Source organism: Felis catus, chromosome X (assembly GCF_018350175.1).
Source record: "Felis catus isolate Fca126 chromosome X, F.catus_Fca126_mat1.0, whole genome shotgun sequence".
Lineage (NCBI taxonomy): Eukaryota > Metazoa > Chordata > Mammalia > Carnivora > Felidae > Felis > Felis catus.
In genome coordinates this window covers 114,122,324-114,139,887 of record NC_058386.1, presented here as the reverse complement: position 1 = coordinate 114,139,887, position 17,564 = coordinate 114,122,324, and the positions used below count along the sequence as shown (strand labels likewise).

At 46.4% G+C, this 17,564-nt stretch overlaps 1 long non-coding RNA gene across 2 annotated transcripts in view; it reads left to right on the top strand.

The window, feature by feature from the left end:
- Positions 1–1,396: 1,396 nt before the first annotated feature.
- Positions 1,397–17,564, top strand: part of LOC123383359 — a 46,162-nt gene continuing 29,994 nt past the window's right edge. Inside the window, exons 1-3 of one of the 2 annotated variants that reach the window (XR_006593015.1) lie at positions 1,397–1,695; positions 3,616–3,731; positions 16,971–17,431. This is a non-coding gene — a long non-coding RNA (uncharacterized LOC123383359). Of the gene's footprint in view, positions 1,696–2,949; positions 3,732–16,970; positions 17,432–17,564 lie in introns of those variants that run through there. The other variant, XR_006593014.1, reaches the window with a different exon arrangement.

Genomic DNA, 17,564 nt, shown 5'->3' with positions numbered 1-17,564 from the left:
TCAACAAATCATTTTTCAACAAATCATTTTCAACAAAGTAAGTATTGAATGCACTGTGATCATTTTCAACAAATCTCCCAAATTTAAATGTTTTTTAATTTATTTTTGAGATAGAGAGTGCCATTGGGGGAGTGGCAGAGACGGGGACAGAGGATCCAAAGCGGGCTCTGTGCTGTTTGCAGAGAGCCCGATGTAGGGCTCAAACTCACAAACTCTGAGATTATGACCTGAGCCAAGTTGGATGTTCAGCTGACTGAACCACCTAGGCACCCCCAAATCTCCCAAATTTAGATTTTTTGGGCCATCTTTTATTTTTTTTAATAATGTTTCATTTTGAAATAATTTCACACTTATAGAAATAGTTGCAGAGAACTCCCATTTACCCTTCACCTAGATTTTACCACAGTCATTCTTACTGTATTGTTTGGATTAAAAACAGTCCTCTTCAATGGGAAACCAAGCCATCATATAGCCTATCAGTATGTAACCGTGGCTAAGAATCTAGGCGTTGTATTTTGACAGTCCTCAGTGGGATCTCAGCTTTCTACTGAACAACATATGACTTTGGGTAAGTCACCCGACTTCTCTGAGTCTTTGTGAGAAAAAGTGAGTGCGGTGTGGCAATAGTAGCCAGTGGTCTAGCCTCTGAATCAATAAGTAGCCCCTACATTTCTGAGCTGGGATTCTTTTCATGGCATTTGCTGAAATGCTTAGAGAGGCTTACCCTGATGTGTGGAGAGATCTGTGGTGTAGCATTTTTCTCTGTGAACCAGAGTCACATGAATGAGACTCAGCTTCAGATGCCAGAGGCCAAATTTCAAATATCCTAGATTCTTTTGAAATGTATGTGTGTGTGTGTGTGTGTGTGTACATGAGCACACATGTCCTCCTGATTTGTTTGATTTTTCTTTCCAACTCATCAAACCCAGTTTCCTTTGCCACCTTCTTCTCCTTTGTTCTCTGCTGAGGCTTTTGGACATGGCTGTTCTTTTTCTCTTGGAGAGGAGAAGGCCTGATGGTATCGTCCTCGATGGGCTGCTGACTAGAGCAGCAGTGAGCAAACCTGGCAGAAGGGATCGCCCACTTAGGGTGACTTAAGGGGAGACAGAAGAAAGTCTTGGTGCCACAGAACACTGAATCCCCGAAGTGGGTCTGAGGGACCAGTCTTCAACAGTGTTTCCCATGTCTCTATCTAAATGAGAAAAATAGACAAGGTAGTGCGTTTTTCATGAAGGTTTTTTTTTAATGATTATTTTGAGAGAGAGAGAAAGAGAGAGCAAGTGAATGGAGGGCAGGCAGACAGAGAGGGAAAGAGAAAATCCCAAGCAGGCTCTGTGCTGTCAGTGCAAAGCCCAATGGGGGACTCCATCTCACCAGCTGTGAGATCATGACCTGAGCCGAAATCAAGAGTCAGACGCTTAACTGACCAAGCCACCCAGGTGCCCCTCATGAACATAGTGGCATGTCCTCTGATTTGAGATTATGCTGTTCCAACTTTTTTGGTGCTAAAATGTCTTGTCTTTTTTGAAATTATCATGGCAGGTTTTTGAAATGCCTTCATTTGGTGATCAAACTTTGCAAATCTTACATATGTCTCCATTATGTTCATCGGCAGTGTCATCGGTCCATGGATTAACAAAACTTAGGGATCATTGATTCAGACTGCTGAAGATGAAAAGTTTCTTCGAAATTAAGGTCCAGTCTCAACTTTACAGATAAGTCAATTGAGGAACTTAAACTCACATAGCAAGCACTAGAACCACATTGCCTGATATTCAGCCTCCTGAGCCCTCCTCTCCCTGCCTTGCTGATCCAAACAGAAAGAAACACTGAAGAAAATCTCCCTTGGTCTCACTGTATAACAAGTTTTTACCGTGCACGGTTTATTCCCTGTTTTGTTTGAAGTTCAGGAACTAAAAGAACAGCCAAAATCCCCATGGGAAATGATGACGCCTAAGTTCCCTGCCTCATAATCGTTAACCCTGTTGGAGTGGAGGCAGGCAATAACATGGTCACTTGAAGTTTTTGCTGACGTGCTCACTGTTAAGTCAGAAGAAGTGCCTACTCAGGGCATTAATTTCTGATTAGCTCTTAATCCCGCCAGGTTAGAAAATAGGATGGAGAAGACTAAGAATTCACATCTCCTTTTCAGATCGTTAACTAGCAATGGCTTGCAGAAGTGGGTCAGGGCTGTTATAGAGAGGAAAACTGGAGGTTTCTGGGTGCTACCTAAAGCAAGGACAGTCAGCGTCTGGGCTAGGGAAGACGACGGGTGCAGAAGTGGTTCAAAATTGGGCCGTTTGAGTAGCTCACACCTAGAATTCCAACTGTAGTGCCAGTATTATAGGGACCCTAGAGTCATGGAGAGGCACTGCTCTGGGAAAAAATCTGTCCACATATGCCTAGGTTAAAGGAGACCTAGCCTTTGAATAGAAGGGCTCGAAATCTCATAATGCTTTATACGAGTGTATTCATTTCCTATACTTGCTGTAACAAATCGCCGCAAACGTAGTGGTTTAAAATAACACAAATATATTATCTTACAGTTCTGGATGTCAAAAGTCCAAAATGGATCTCACTGGGCTAAAATCCAGGTGTCCACAGAACTGTGGTCCTTCTGTAGGCTCTACGGGAGAATCCATTTCTTTCCTTTCCTGGCTTCTAGAAGCTGCCCGTATTCCTTGCCCCATGGTGGGATCACTCAAACTTTTGTTTCTGTTGTCACATTGCCTTCAATCTTCCTGACTCTAACCCTCTTGGCTTCCTGTTACAAAGACCCTTGTGATTACATTGGTCCCACCAGGATAATGTAGAATAATTTGCCCTTCTCAAGATCCTTAGCTTAAAACACATCTGCCAAACCCTTTTGCCATGCAAGGTAACGTTCACAGGTTCCAGGAATTGAGATTTGGATATCCTCGGGGGGGGGGGGGGGCGGGCAGCATCATTAGCCTACCATAACTAGTAAAACTATGGTTTCAAGTGAAATCGTGTGAGGAACCCCAATCCATAAATTGTCTCAAAGCAAAGCAGCTGTAGTTAAAGTCTTACCCGTCTAGTCTCTATTGCTTACTATCTGTGACAATCCCAGAAGCACCCAGTGGAAGCCTGTGGCTCCATGACCAGTTTGAATAGCGCCAATTTATACCTGAAGAGAGGACACCGTTTGGAAACAAACCCAACCACACATTCTCACTTTCCATTATATTCTTCAATGAAACCTGATGCCTCTTCATGCTTATCAGTGAGCCCCATGGCATAAGAGACCTTGTTCGTCTCGCCCTGAATCACCAAGCTCTGAGGTACTCAGTGTTTGTTGAATGAATGAATAATCAATAGTGAATGAAAAATCCTTAGGCAGCATCCGTTTCCTGTTTCCCTGCTCACAGTTATTCATGAGTCAAGCCTATGAATCAGCATTATTGGAAAAAGATAGAAATGGAGTCGTGCCACTTTGCACCCCCTATCTCCAGTCCCAAACCATTCATACACACATACACACACTGAACTGCCTGTCCGCATAGAACGTATTGTTTGAAATCTTGGTCATGGACATCTTATTTGCGCATCATGGAAATACACCGGTATTGTGATATCTTTCTCTTTGTTGCCCAGAACCTCATTCCTGAAGGCAAGATCAGAAATGGGAGAGAGAACGTTACAGGCGAAGGTGCTTGACAGGCGATACAGACGAGGACGCTACGGCCTGAAGAACAGAAGGCACTTATCCGGTATCATACGGCACATTTTGTAAGATCTAAACGAAAACCCAGGTCTTCTGCTCCTGAATACAGTGTTCTTTCCATTGTTCCACAGTTGCACAAAGCTGAATAATTCTATCCAGAAGTTTAGTGTCAGAGATCATAAAACCTGAAGTTTTAAGGACGGTACAATAATCTCTTATCTCAGTAGACCTAAATTTGGCAGTCTGGTGGCTCCAAGACAAATACAACCTTCAGACCTGTTTAATTTGTCCCAGTTTTTTTTTTAATTGAATTGGTATGTCTTTTTCTTTTTTTAATATTTATTTCTTTTTGAGAGAGAGAGTGTGAGCAGGGGAGGGGCCGAGAAAGAGGGAGACAGAGGATCCAAAGCGGGCTCCGTGCTGACAGCAGCAAGCCCGATGGGGGGGCTCGAACTCATGAAACGAACTCCGAGATCATGACCTAAGCCAAAGTCTGATGCTTAACCAACTGAGCCACCTAAGCTCCCCAAATTGGTATCTCTTTACATAGAGTAGGCATACTCCAGCTCCCCAACATCCCCATCACTCCCTCTCTGTTACATTTACCCCGTTTCACTCACTTATATGTTTGACCTTGTAAACATTTGAGTTTTTAACCCCTGATGTAAACAATGAAAATGTATAAGACCTGTCAGTGTTTGGGGTCACAAAGTCTATTTCCAAGTGTCTTTCACACCGTAAGTGGTATAAACATTTGTTTGACAAACCATACGTCTTTAAGACCGATGGCTCAGAAAATAATCACTACAGTTAACCCACGTTTCAGTCAGTGCATGAGAAGGGAGAAAAGATAGAACAGACCATATCTCCTTTCCTCCCAACCAATCATTACTAACTTCTCACCTGGATCTTTCCCCACCAACCCCTTCAGAATCGTTGGGTCTGACTCTAATTGAAATTGGTCTTATGTCACACGTATCTGTGTCTTTGGCAATCCAACCTTACAGCATATGCAAAAGATGGTTGTAAAGCTAGTTAGGTGAATTCTTGAACTTGAGAAAAATGTTCATAGTGGGGCAGAACAGAGCTCCAATCCAGTGGGGAGGTGAAATTATAACTAGAAGCTGTTATTGGCTACCTACAATGAAATTTGGAGCGGAGGCTGTATTTCAGTTGGGATACGAGTGCCCAAAGTCTGTCTGTCTGTTTTTTTTTTTTAATGTTTATTTATTTTGAGAGAGAGAGAAAGAGCGAGCAAGAGCGCGCGCGCAGGGGAGGACCAGAGAAAGAGAGAGAGAGAATCATGAGCTGAGCCGAAACCAGGAGTCAGAGGCTTAACCGACTGAGCCACCCAGGTGCCGCCATCCCCGCAAAGTCTCACCTTACATACACCAGACGACAGGTTCTATGTTAGCAGGACTGAGACTAACCCGACCCTTGATGGCGATTGGGCTTCTGGTATCCTATTTTGCATGGATTTCATAGGATTTTTGTACCTAAAGCTGGGCAGAGCTGGGGCAAACAGGAGTTGCCAGTTACCACACTTGTGGGTACATCACTGACACCCAGTCAACACACATTCTACCCAGTAGAAATGTAATTGGTTCTCAGTTGTGGTTCCGGACCCGCACACCTAAACACATCAACCAAACCTCAGAACTTTAAGCCTGGTACACCGCATAGAATATTTTGGGAAACTCTGGTTTTATTTGGAAAATTATATCTGATATTTGGTCAAGGTTTAAAGTTTCCTGGGCTTTGAAGTAATTGTGGCTCCTAAACAGTGAGCCTTCAAACGCTTTGAGTCTGCCGCAGGGCATTGATGTGATCTATAAATGAGAAGAGAACGGTATGTGAAAAAGGAAAAAAAAAAAAAGTGCCAAGTTTTGACATTAGATATAATAGGCAGGATTGCTTCTCTCATTCAGCAAGAGTCCTATCCCTTAGGAACACAGGCCCAAGCAAAGTTGAGGAAAAGGCATGAGCAAGAAAACAGGGCACAGCATTTACCTGGCTCTGCCACTGATGTCGTACGGCTGGGGCGGGCGTGGGGGGGGTTGGTCATGGCTGCCCTATTTGCCTACTGCGTGGAAATAGCATGGAAGTGACGGGGGGAGAAACGCAGTTCCCTCCAGAACTGTGTCTTCTGCACGTGTCTCTTGCACGACGGAGACATGTAAGCTCCATGAGGACAAGAACTGTTTATGACACTGCTCTATCCCTGCGACCTAGACCGTGTGCCTGGCACACGGTTGGTCCTTACGGGGGCCTCCACGGGCTTGAAAATAGCGTTCCATTTCACCATCTGGATTCTGAACAAGTTGAGACCTACACAAAGCAGGAAATATCCCTTTGTTACTAACGGAGGCCAGGCTAGAAGACCTAGTTTAATGAGCAAGCAAAATGTGTCTGTTACATGATTTGGAAAAGTTGGGCAGACTCCCCCACTGAAACAGAAGCATCGTAAGACCGGGGCAGGCTGCCTACCTGGAGAAGAAGAGTGGAGCACCTGCGTCCGTGCATAGAACCCCCGAGAAAAAGAGGGCTGAACTGAGGTGAGCAAGTCCGGCAATCTACTCAAGTTTACCAACCAAATAAGCATTCCTTGCTTGTGGTGCTCAATAAATACTTTATGAAGGCACACAGGCATGGTAGCTGTGGAATGTAGAAAGTGAACTTGAACTGCGGAAGGTCAGAAACACCACCTGTGGTAATTAGTGTAGCCCAAACACTGATGTTCATGTTTGCCTGAAGAGAACCAGGATAGCCCAAGTGGAGTCCTTGCGTACAGAGCTCCTTGGAGCCCACACTAAGTTGTTTGTTTTTTTTAGAGAAAGAGAGAGTGTGAGCAGGGGAGAGGGGCAGAGGGAAAGAGAGAGAGAGAGAGGGAGAGAGAGAATCTCAAGCAGGCTTCATGCTCAGCGTGGAGCCTAACACGGGGCTTGATTCCATGATATTGGGATCGTGACCTGAGCTTAAATCAAGAGTTGGATGCTCAGCTGACTGAGCCACCTAAGGCGCCCCCCCCCACAGTAAGTTTCTACAGCACCAGATTTTTTTCCCTTTTTTTTAAAAATTTAAATTTCAGTTGCTTAACACACAGTGCAATATTGGTTTCAGGAGTAGAATTCAGTGACTCATCACTTACATACAACACCCGGTGGTCATCACAAGTGCCCTCATTAATGCCCACCACCCATCTAGCCCATCCCCCACCCACCTCCCTCCATCAACACTCAGTTCTCTATCATTAAGACTCTCTTGTGGTTTGTTTCCCTTTCTCCTCTTTCCACCACCCCCTTCCCATATGTTCATGTTTTGTTTCTTAAATTCCACATATGAGTGAGTTCATATGGTATTGGTCTTTCTGATTGACTTATTTCACTTAGCATAATACACTGTAGCTCCATCCATATCATTGCAAATGGCAAAATTTCATTCTTTTTGATGTCTGAGTCGTATTCCATTGTACATATATATACCACACCTTCTTTATCCATTCATCAGTCGATGGACATTTGGGTTCTTTCCATAATTTGGCTATTGTTGATAATGCTGCTATAAACATGGGGGTACATGTACCCCTTTGAATCTGTTTTGTATCCTTTGGGTAAATACCTAATAGTATATGGCACCAGACTTTAGGTCCTCCCACATGAAAATAAGGTGAGATAAAAGCTGCCTTGACTTCTAGGGAAGAAAACCCAGGAAAACATCTTTAACCCTGAGATAAGGTAAATTCAGCCGGAGGTCAGGGCTGAGGATTACTGATGTAACTCAAGTAAGAGGTACTAGCTGATATTTTCCCCGACACCAAACTGGATGAAGAAAAAGATTCATTAAGCCAAAGCAAGCTTCATGCTTTGTTTTGCTTTGTAGAACATCTGTTAATGTCGCTGTAGTTCTAGATATAGTTCTCATTGAACTCAACCAAGACAACAAAAAGAAGAGCCCAAGGGGCCTAATGCCATCAGAAGGAGATCCTTCAGGGTGCCTGGGTGGCTCAGTTGGTAGAGCGTCCAGGATCTCACGGTTTTTGAGTTCAAGCCCCATGTCGGACTCTGGGTTGACAGCACAGAGCCTGTGTGCGACTCTCCCCTGCCCTCTCTCTGCCCCTCCCCTGCTCTTGCTTTCTCTCTCTTTCAAAATAAACTCTAAAAAAAAAAAAAAGGAAGGAAATCCTTGGAAGGGGCTATGTTGTTTCTGAAGACCTCCATGATTGGGCGCCGCAGGCTAGAGGGGAAAACATTTGAATCTTCATTTCTCTAAAGTACCCGGTTCAGTGGTTGACAGTGATTAGAAAGGGTTGGCCTCGTGGGTACCATGCTTTTGAGGTGATAAGAGTGGCAGGTTATGCACTGGCATTATTTTTCCTTATAGGAAAGGTAATTTCCTCCGCAATCACACTATCACCTATGCCCTGGTCTGTGAGCCAACATGCTGGGCATAACTGTGGCCAAGCAGAGTTGACAATCTTGCCGTCCATTGGTGGTAATCACTCGCATTTACTCCAACTCTGTCTTTGCTCACGGACTTCACCTAGACCATCCTTGCTAACTTACTCTAAGTGACATCTGAGAATCAAATCCTTCCTGGCCCCGGATTTGCCTCATGACCTGTCTAGTTTGATGTCACGATTGTCTGTATTCTCTTGACCCCACTTAAGCTTTAGAAAGAATTAAGTGGATTTCGAGATTTACAGGTGGTCATTAATTCAGCGTTTAACAAGTGCCTCCTCCGCACTCTTGGAGCCCTTTGCAGACACTGTCTCATTTAACGCTTACAACAACCCTGCAAGATCTATGGTATTCTCCCAATTTCCCAGATGAGGAGTTGTCTCATTGAGATGGTGGAGCTGCCGTTCACACCCAGGTCTGTTGAGCTGCCAAGCTCCACAGGCTCTTTCTAATAATACGCCCAACTGCTTCCAGCTGCCTTTCTAGCTCATCGGACCAGTCCTCTTCACGTGATGTTTATTCTGTTTCTCCCCCCAGTTCAAGCGGAAAGAGAAGCTGCCTCCATCGCAGTAAGGAAGGGGCCCCTATGGTAAAGGTTGCTTCCTGATTTCCTCTTTGGGGAAGAACCCCACAGTCCTCTTTTTGTGTTCTCTGCTTCATTCTCTGGAAACTACCAAGTATGAAGAAACGTAGCATTAAAATGGGTTTCAGAGTTTCCTTCTGTAACTGCTGAAACGAACCCGTGGGCTTGTTTGGCGGAGCTCCGGTCAAAAGTGAGGCTCTGTACCACCACACAACCTTGGTAGATATTTTCATCTAATCAGCAACGAAGTGTCTACATGGAGACTTGAAGTAGTTTCATCTCAGCCTCCAATCAGCAGGGGTACCGACCTCTGTCTGCCCAGATAGATGTTAAGGTCAAGCTCCATGGGTCTGGCTGTCCTGACTTGGCCATCCCAATGTTGGAGGTCAAAAGACGGAGGAGACTCGCTCAGTCGCAAGAGCATGTGACTCTTGATCTCGGGGGGAGTTCGAGTCCCACACGGGGTGTAGAGATTCCGTAAAAATAAATACATAAACCTAAAAAAAAGACGGGGATAGTGGGAGAGTAGGGGTGTTATAATTCTTCCATTTCTGAGTCGAAGTGTCCCCAAAGATTGTTTTCTTAGGATACTCTTCCACACATGTGCACTCAGAAAAGAGATAAAGAGAATCAGGCATCTGGGAAATATGAGCTTAGAATTACTCAGTGGATTCCAGGGCCCTGGTGGAGTCAGCCAGAGTGTTCCGGAATGTGGCCGTCCATCCCAGCTGACCCACGATAAATCATCTAATAGAGGGTGGATCTCATATTACCCACTGGAGAGTGCCTGTAGCTCTGGTACAAATTGCTGTTTTTATTTTTGTAAACGGAAATCTTGTACAAATTCTCTCTCATTAAAGAAGCCTTGTTGGTGAATCCTTCTGTAAACTGAAGAGACCTTTTCTAATGCAAATAAGCTCCCTCTAATCTATCTGTATTGTTTCGGAGTTTGTGTGTAGGATTTTCTTAAAGAGGGTGTATTAGTAATGTCCCAAATCACAAACATATTGTTTATTTATAAGCCACTCATTTTACGACACAGCCCACCTAAAATTCATATCCCACTGTGTCCCTGTATTGTTTCTGAGTCCGGGCCAAATACTGACTTTTAGAGCCGCTTTCACCTTGCAACATCAGACTTTGGAAACTTTGCAGATTTTCAAAACTGTGAGGACAAAAGCGGCTCTTGAAATAAAACAGAAGCCAGGTATCAGATATCAGGATAATGACACTAAGATCTCTGTTTTTGCTTTTGTTTTTGTTTTTTCTTGCAAGACGAAGTAAGTGGCCCTGTGTGTTCCAAATGGTGGCAGAAAGAATTTTCCTTTTTGGTTCTTCAACTAGAGTTAGGACACTGAAGCCTTTTTTTTTTTTTTTAATATATGAAATTTATTGTCAAATTGGTTTCCATACAACACCCAGTGCTCATCCCAAAGGATGTCCTCTTCAATGCCCATCACCTACCCTACCCTCCCTCCCATCCCCCGTCAACCCTCAGTTCTCAGTTTTTAAGAGTCTCTTATGCTTTGGCTCTCTCCCTCTCTAACCTCTTTTTTTTTTTTTCCTTCCCCTTCCCCATGGGTTTCTGTTAAGTTACTCAGGATCCACGTAAGAGTGAACATATATGGTATCTGTCTTTCTCTGTATGGCTTATTTCACTTAATGTAACACTCTCCGGTTCCATCCACTTTGCTACAAAGGGCCAGATTTCATTCTTTCTCATTGCCACGTAGTACTCCATTGTGTATATAAACCACAATTTCTTTATCCATTCATCTGTTAGGAAACTGAAGTCTTAAGGGAGGGAGGAAGGCGAGAGAGAGAGAGAGAGAGAGAGGAAGGAAGGAAGGAAGGAAGGAAGGAAGGAAGGAAGGAAGGAAGGAAGGAAAGCAATCAATCAAAACCAGAAAGTTTTGCCTTGTTTTCTGAGGAGACATTACACATGGGCTGGTGATCCCAGTGCCAGTGTCCTTTCTTAAAAGGAGAGAGCCTTCTAGAAGATACCGAGAGATTACAAGGGCACAGACCAGCAAAACTCAGAACCCAGGAGAGCAGACAGTGAGAAGGAAGTCTTCTAGAAGCAGATCCTTATCTGAGGTCACAGACTGGGCCCCAGAAAAGGGAATGGAGACCACGTCCATTGTTGTGAGGGCAGTGCCGAGTAGTAATTGCTTTTTAAAGTTACTTATAAATTGAGCTAAAAAGTTGTCGGTGGGAAGTGCCCGGGCTGACCTAGAGGGTATATTCCCAAGGTTTGGGAGTAGGGCCTATAGTCTGGAAATGGGCACAAATCCCCAAAGGATCCTCCAGAGCCACAGGTGAACAATACATTAATATGCACGTATCACCTTTCGTCTCCTCTTCCTTCCCCGTAACCATAGGGTATTTCTGAGATGCTAAACTGGGTGGCTAATACTCAATTACATTCCTAATAAATTCAAACACGACTAGAGAGGAAGAGGGAACCATTCTGTCTTAATGTTAAGCAGTCACTAATGACATCTTTGAAACTGAACTTGATGAGGAGCCTCAAAGGAGATGTTAACGGACTGACTGGTACAGTACGAAGTAGACCCACCCACGGTTAGCGCCGCTTTCCTGTGTAAGAAAACAACTCATCTCGAAACGAATTGTGATCCTGCATTTGGTTTATTTAATTATGAACCTATGTGGTTTTAAATAACTGTCCACTTCTCAGTGACGTCCGCATTATCAAATTTCCTACCTAAGATGGACCTGAAAATTTTTGTCTGCCGCTATGGTAAACCAGCCTTGTGCTCTAATTTGTGTGTATTCACACAGGGGCGAGGAAGGTGATTGGAAGTTACCTGAAAAGGAGGGTACTTGGAGTAATAAAGAGTAAATGGGCTTCTTGGGGTCTAATAGCATTTAGCCTTGGATAATTTGCTCATTCGCTTATTTATATAATCACGTAATCATAGTAGCTTCAAAAAAACACGTTTTATAGTATAGGATTGAAAAGTACTATCATTGCTGAGCCCTTCAAAAGTGATTGTCAGAATAAATTGTGGCTAATGCATGACTATTAGCCTTCAATAAAAGGGAAATGATACAAAGCCAGCATGAGGACCAAATTAGGGCTAAGTGGCAGTTACAAAAATGATGCCCACAGCACCCGTTGGTCTGGAGCTCGCCAGAGACCTGAAGGACCAGATGAGCTCTACTGAGAGAGGTCCTGCTTGGCCCGTGGAGTTCTCCTCAACACACGGGTGGCCTGGGAAAAGGGCACAGGACAGGTGAAAAATTTGAGGTCTTGTTCTGCAACGTAATGCCAGTCAGCCTCTCAAGCGGGGCGCCTGGGTGGCCCAGTCGATTGAGCGTTGACTCTTGGTTTCCGCTCAGGTCATGGTGTCGCGGACATGAGATCCAGCTCCGTGTCAGGGGCTGTGTTGACAGCACGGAGTCTGCTTGGGATTTGGGATTCTCTCTTTCCTCTCTCTCTGCCCTTCCGCCCCCCCCCCCACCTCCTCCCTGCTCACGCTCGCTTATGTGCATGCGTGCGCGCTCTCAAATATTTAAAAAACAAAAAGAAAGAATACCTCTCAGCTAATGGGGAGAATGGGAGGAGCAGGGCTGGGACTTCATCCTTCCCAGTTACCTCCGTGTCACTGTGTCTGATGGATATTTTTCAGTCTTCATCTAACTTGACATCTGTCCCAGAAGCTTCTGTCGCTCACACTCTCCTTGACGCATTCATTTTCCTGGCTTTCATTCTGGCTGGTGCTTCTCAGTCTCCTTAGTTTCTCCTCGAGCTGACCTGTAACTCTAGGAGCTCATCAGACTTGCCCTCGGTCCTCTGTGCTCACTTTCCACGACCCCCTGGTGGACCCGTCTACCCCGTGGCTTCCGTTACCACCTCTACACGGAGCTGGCAGAATACAGATTTCTGTCTCTTTTCCTCTGAGCTCCAGGTTCATATATGCCACTGCCCACTGCCCACTGCCCGGCCTCCAGGGTGCCTGCATTCAGCACGTCCCCAAGTGCACTCGCCATCCTTCCCACCTGCTGTGCACTTGCTCTTTCTGCCGTATCTTCCCTGTGAGTGAGCAGCCCCTGCTGGCCCCATGGTGAGCGGTGAGGGAGCCTGAAAAGGAGGAGCCCTTCCCAATGGCTCCCTCTCCCCCACACTCTACATCCAGGTCCTCATTCCCTCTCACCACCCTCCTGTTCTAAGCTACCAGCATCTCTCCCCGGACATCCTAGCTGGCCCCGGCACTGCTCTTTTGCCCTGCCTTCCAAGGGTCCATTCTCCTCACAGCAGCCAGATCTCTTGAAAACAGAATTCAGATCATGTCACTTCCTGGTTTAGAGTCCATCAACAGGGGCGCCTGGGTGGCTGAGTCGGTTAAGCGTCTGACTCTTGATCTTGGCTCAGGTCATGATCTCACAACTCGTGAGTTCGAGCCCCGCGTCGCGCTCTGTGCGGACAGCTCGGGGCCCGGAGCCTGCTTCGGATTCTGTGTCTCCCTCTCTCTCTGCCCCCTGCCAACACTCTGTCTCTCTCTCTGTCTCTCTCTGTCTCTCTCTGTCTCTCTCTCTCTCTCTCTGCCTCCCCCTGCTTGTGCTCTGTCTCTCAAAAATAAACATTAAAAAAAAATTAAAATCCATGAACAGCCCCCACACTGCCCCTAAAAGAGAATCTAAACTCCTTATCACAGACCAAAGGCCTTGTGTGACCTGTGCCCATGAACCTCATCCCTGCCTTTTGTACCATTCTTCCCTTTGCTGATTACCGCCCGACCCACCCTAGAGTAGACAGTGTCTCAACTCCTTAAACTGGCATGTGCTTTCCTTCCTTGGGGCCCTCCCCAGTGTCTCCTCTCCTTCTAATAATTTCTCCCACCCACCTCCCTGTCTCCTACTGCCTTTGCCTAGATAACTGCATCCTTCAGAGCTCAGACCAAATGTTACTTCCTCAGGGAAACCTCTGTGATCATCCAAGCTGGGTCGGGCCCCCATTATCTGCTCTATTAGCAACCTGTTCTCTTTCTTTCCATCACCTAGACATCAAGCAAGTAATTACAACCAGAAGTATATAATTACAATTATACAGTCCCCTTCAGTAGTTTATAAGCACCATACGGCCAGGGACGGTGTCTGCTTTTGAATCGCCAACATATTTCTAACCCTGAGCACAGGACCCGACACAAAATATGTGCTCAAACGATTATCCGGGAAAAATTTGAAAAAGAAACGCAAAGAGCAGAGGTAACCCTATCGGATATTTACATGTATTCTCAATCTATTATACAGCTAAAATAATTAAGACTATGGTGCATGAATAGGTATATAATGTAGAAATTACAGGAAGCCACCCAACATATAGAGGAAGTTACTAATATGATCAAGTTGGTATTTTAAAAACAGGATTTATCCATATTGGGACGGGTCAACTGGCTACCCCTGTGGAAAAGCAATTAACTTAGATCTTTGCATACCATACCGAAGTCAATTCCACGTGAGTCAAAGATTTAAATGAAGTCCTTAAAGTACCAGAGGAAAAGAGCACATGGGAACAATCAGCTGTTTAGCCTCTACTCTAGCTCAATGCCTGGTGACAGTAAGCAGTCCCAACTTACGGGTTGTTGACTGACGACGGATTGTCAGGTTCTGTAGTTAGAGGCCCATATAGAAGCTGCCAGGACTGTCTGGACTAGATTTGCTGCGTGCAATTCGTTTGGTCCTACTAGTGTTAAAACAGTTTTGGTTTTGATCTAATATTTTAAAACTGGGAGATTTCACCAAAAAAAAAAAAAAAAAAAATCTGGATTTCAGACCTTCCCTGAAATGGCTTTTTAAAAGGTGTTCCTGAATTCATTCATGTCGGTTAAATAAGTGAGTAGCTCTCATCACTTTTATTGTTTTTTTCTTGCCCAGTTGAGTGTTGTTTTTTTTTTTTTTTAAAGTTCTTTATTTGTTATTTTTTTGAGGGAGAGAATGCCAAGCAGGCTCTGCGCTGTCAGGGCAGAGCCTGGCACGGGGCTCGATCTCACCAACCATGAGATCATGGCTTGAGCTGAGATCAAGAGTCGGACGCTCAACCGACGGAGCCACCCAGGTGCCCCTGGTGTGTCGTTTCCAATCACTGAGGGCAGAGACTGTGTCCCTCTTGCTTACCACTGTAGTCTTAGTGCCTGGCAAAGGGGTGGGTCTGGTTCAAGGGTAAGCGCCAGCCTTATCTCAGGGACAGTGAATGAGGCAGCTCTAGGAGCCTGCTCCTGAATGCCAAGCCTGTGGGAAGTCCGCTCAGTATTCCCAGCAGGAGAAGCCATCGCTGCTAAGGAAGACTTGCCCAGAGGGGACTTCCAAGAGCTAATCCTTCTGGGGCTCAGTTGTCCCCAAAGGGCTTTCAGAGTAGGAACGCTGAAACAGTCCCTCCATTTTCCGGAGCCCCACAGAAACAGACACTTCACCAGTGTGAGCGTTAACAGCGAGGGCCTAAATGTCATAGGTAACGGGCTATAGGTCATAGCTTTGAAGGGTGGCTTAGGGGCGGCAGGGTGAGGGACAGCAAAGACAGTGGTGACAGGGGGTAAAGATCCAGAGAGTTGGCGAAAGGTAAGGAGGATCTCCTCTGTATTGAATGCTCAGCACGTGCCGGGCACCGTATTCAGGGTTTTACAGCCGTTCTCGCGTGTAATCCTCGAACAGTTCTTTTTTTATGGATGGGGAGATAGAGGCATAAAGAGGTGAGGTCATTTTGTCAGGGTCAGGCAGCTAGTTAGGCGGCAGAGTCATCTTGGACTCCAGTATACAAGCTTGCTCTCTGGACATAAAATAGACTCACGCTGGTGAGGCCTTGGTATCACCACGTGAACATTTGCAGAGGTAGGACGAGACTGCCATCAAGGGCCCCCCTCAGTGCTTTCGTCTGGCAGTGCCGGCTTGTTTTCCTGGGAGAAGGGGCCCGGGCTCGTGTCAGAGCCCAGCTCTCACCTCCCTGGTCTCATCGTTCTGCACTGTCATCCTGTACCTGGAGTACCCACCTCCGTGCCTTCCATGAGGCCTCTGTTCCGCTTCCGGGAGGAGAGGGGCTGTTAGTTATCTGCCGCCCTGGCCTCTCCTGCTCCGGGCTCCTTCTGCCCCCCAGCGGGAGCTGATTTAAGTCCCGTCTTCTCCTGCCTCTGTCTCTCGTCTCCCAGTTGGGGTTGCAAGGAAGGTAGTTGAGGCATGGGGGGGGGGCGCGCTTTCTGGGAATCGGATGCCCCGCCTCCTGTCTCACGGTCTCATGGCGTGACTCGCTTGCCTGCATCGGCCCGTCCCCTGGGCCAGGCCCTGTGCTAAGCGCTGCGCTCGTGTTCTGGCCGCACCTGCTGTAAGGTAGGCCTGGTCACGCCCGTTTTGCATGTGCGCCAACCAAAGCTCAGGGAAATGACCCCGAAGAGCTCACGTGGAGAAAGCGGCCATTGATGGAACCCCAAGGCCCATCCCGTTCCTCCTACCCAGCTTTCCTGCCACTCTCTGGGTGGCTTTTGGCAAGCGACTCAGCCTTCCGGGGCCTCAGTTCCCTCGTCTGTGAAATGAGGGTGATAATCGTGTCTAGCTCATAGGGTTGCTATGGGGCTCAAAACACATAATGAGTGTACCTAGCACATAGTAAGTGCTCCCTACTTTGTAGTAATAGTGTGATTCTTATGGTACCATTGCCGCCGTGTGCCGCCCCCGCTGAGCTCTCCCAGCCATCCCCCTGCCCACACAGCCAGGGATCCGGGGTATAAGAGCGGAGCCTTTTTGTGGCAGGGGAGCGTGGTGACATTTTGTCTCTCAGTAGTCAACTTTCCCATCCCTTCTTCCCTGGGAGAGTCGGGCCCGTTCCGCCCAGGCGACGGTAATAATGAGGCGTCTACATAATGGGCAACGGACTTGCTCATGCCTAAGGAGAAAAATGAAATTCCTGAGGCTAGGCGGCCGACGCCTTTAAATAAAACTGAAATCAAATGAAAAGAAGAGATCTTCACAATTGTTTAAATCATTGCCTCTCGCACCTGCGGAAGGGACTATGTGGAGCTCACATGTTGAAATCTAATACGTGGGCTCCTAATCTCTTAGAACTGATTAATGAATTTTAAAGAGAGAGCTTTAATTAAAACAGGTCCCCGCGGACAGAAGGCATGCTATTCTGCGAGCTCTGTAAATATTGCCTTTTAAACTAATAAGTTCAGTTACCAGAAATACTAGCGCGTATAAACAGTTGGCTTTTTTTCTTTGTGTGCTGTGGAAACAGAACTAGATCCTGGAGAGAGGCTGCCTGCGTTTCAAAGCCTGGCCTTTGGCTTTCAAAATAATAGCGACGTAAATGTGCCGGACATCTTTTTCCTCGGGAGCACGGAGAACTTTCCAGGCATGATCTCATTCTGTCTTCAGACATCCCCCAATGAGGCTGACTGAGGAAGACAGCATTCACGGCGGCAGCATTACAGGCCCGTTTGACTCACCTCAACACCTCTGTCCTCTGTCGCACCCCCGTGTCCCCCCCCCCCCCGACGCTGCTGAGAAAACCGAGGCCGGCCGAAGGGATGCGACAGTTTCTCTCCCCTTTCTCCTCACTCGGCGGGTACCGCTTTCCTCTGTTCAGAAGAAGGAATCATACGAGGGCTGTTCACAGTAATGCTCATGCCCGTGTGCCAGGCGCGGGGCTAAGCACTGATGTGTGATTTCATTGAACCCTGCAAACAACCCCGTGAGGTAAGTACTAATATTACCCCCCAGAGGTTCCTCCCCTCACTCACACGGACAGCCAAAGCCTTTGCAGTGGGCTGCAAGTCTCTGTGAGTGTCTGATCTCGTTGCCTCCTAGCTCGCCTTTGCCCGATGGGACA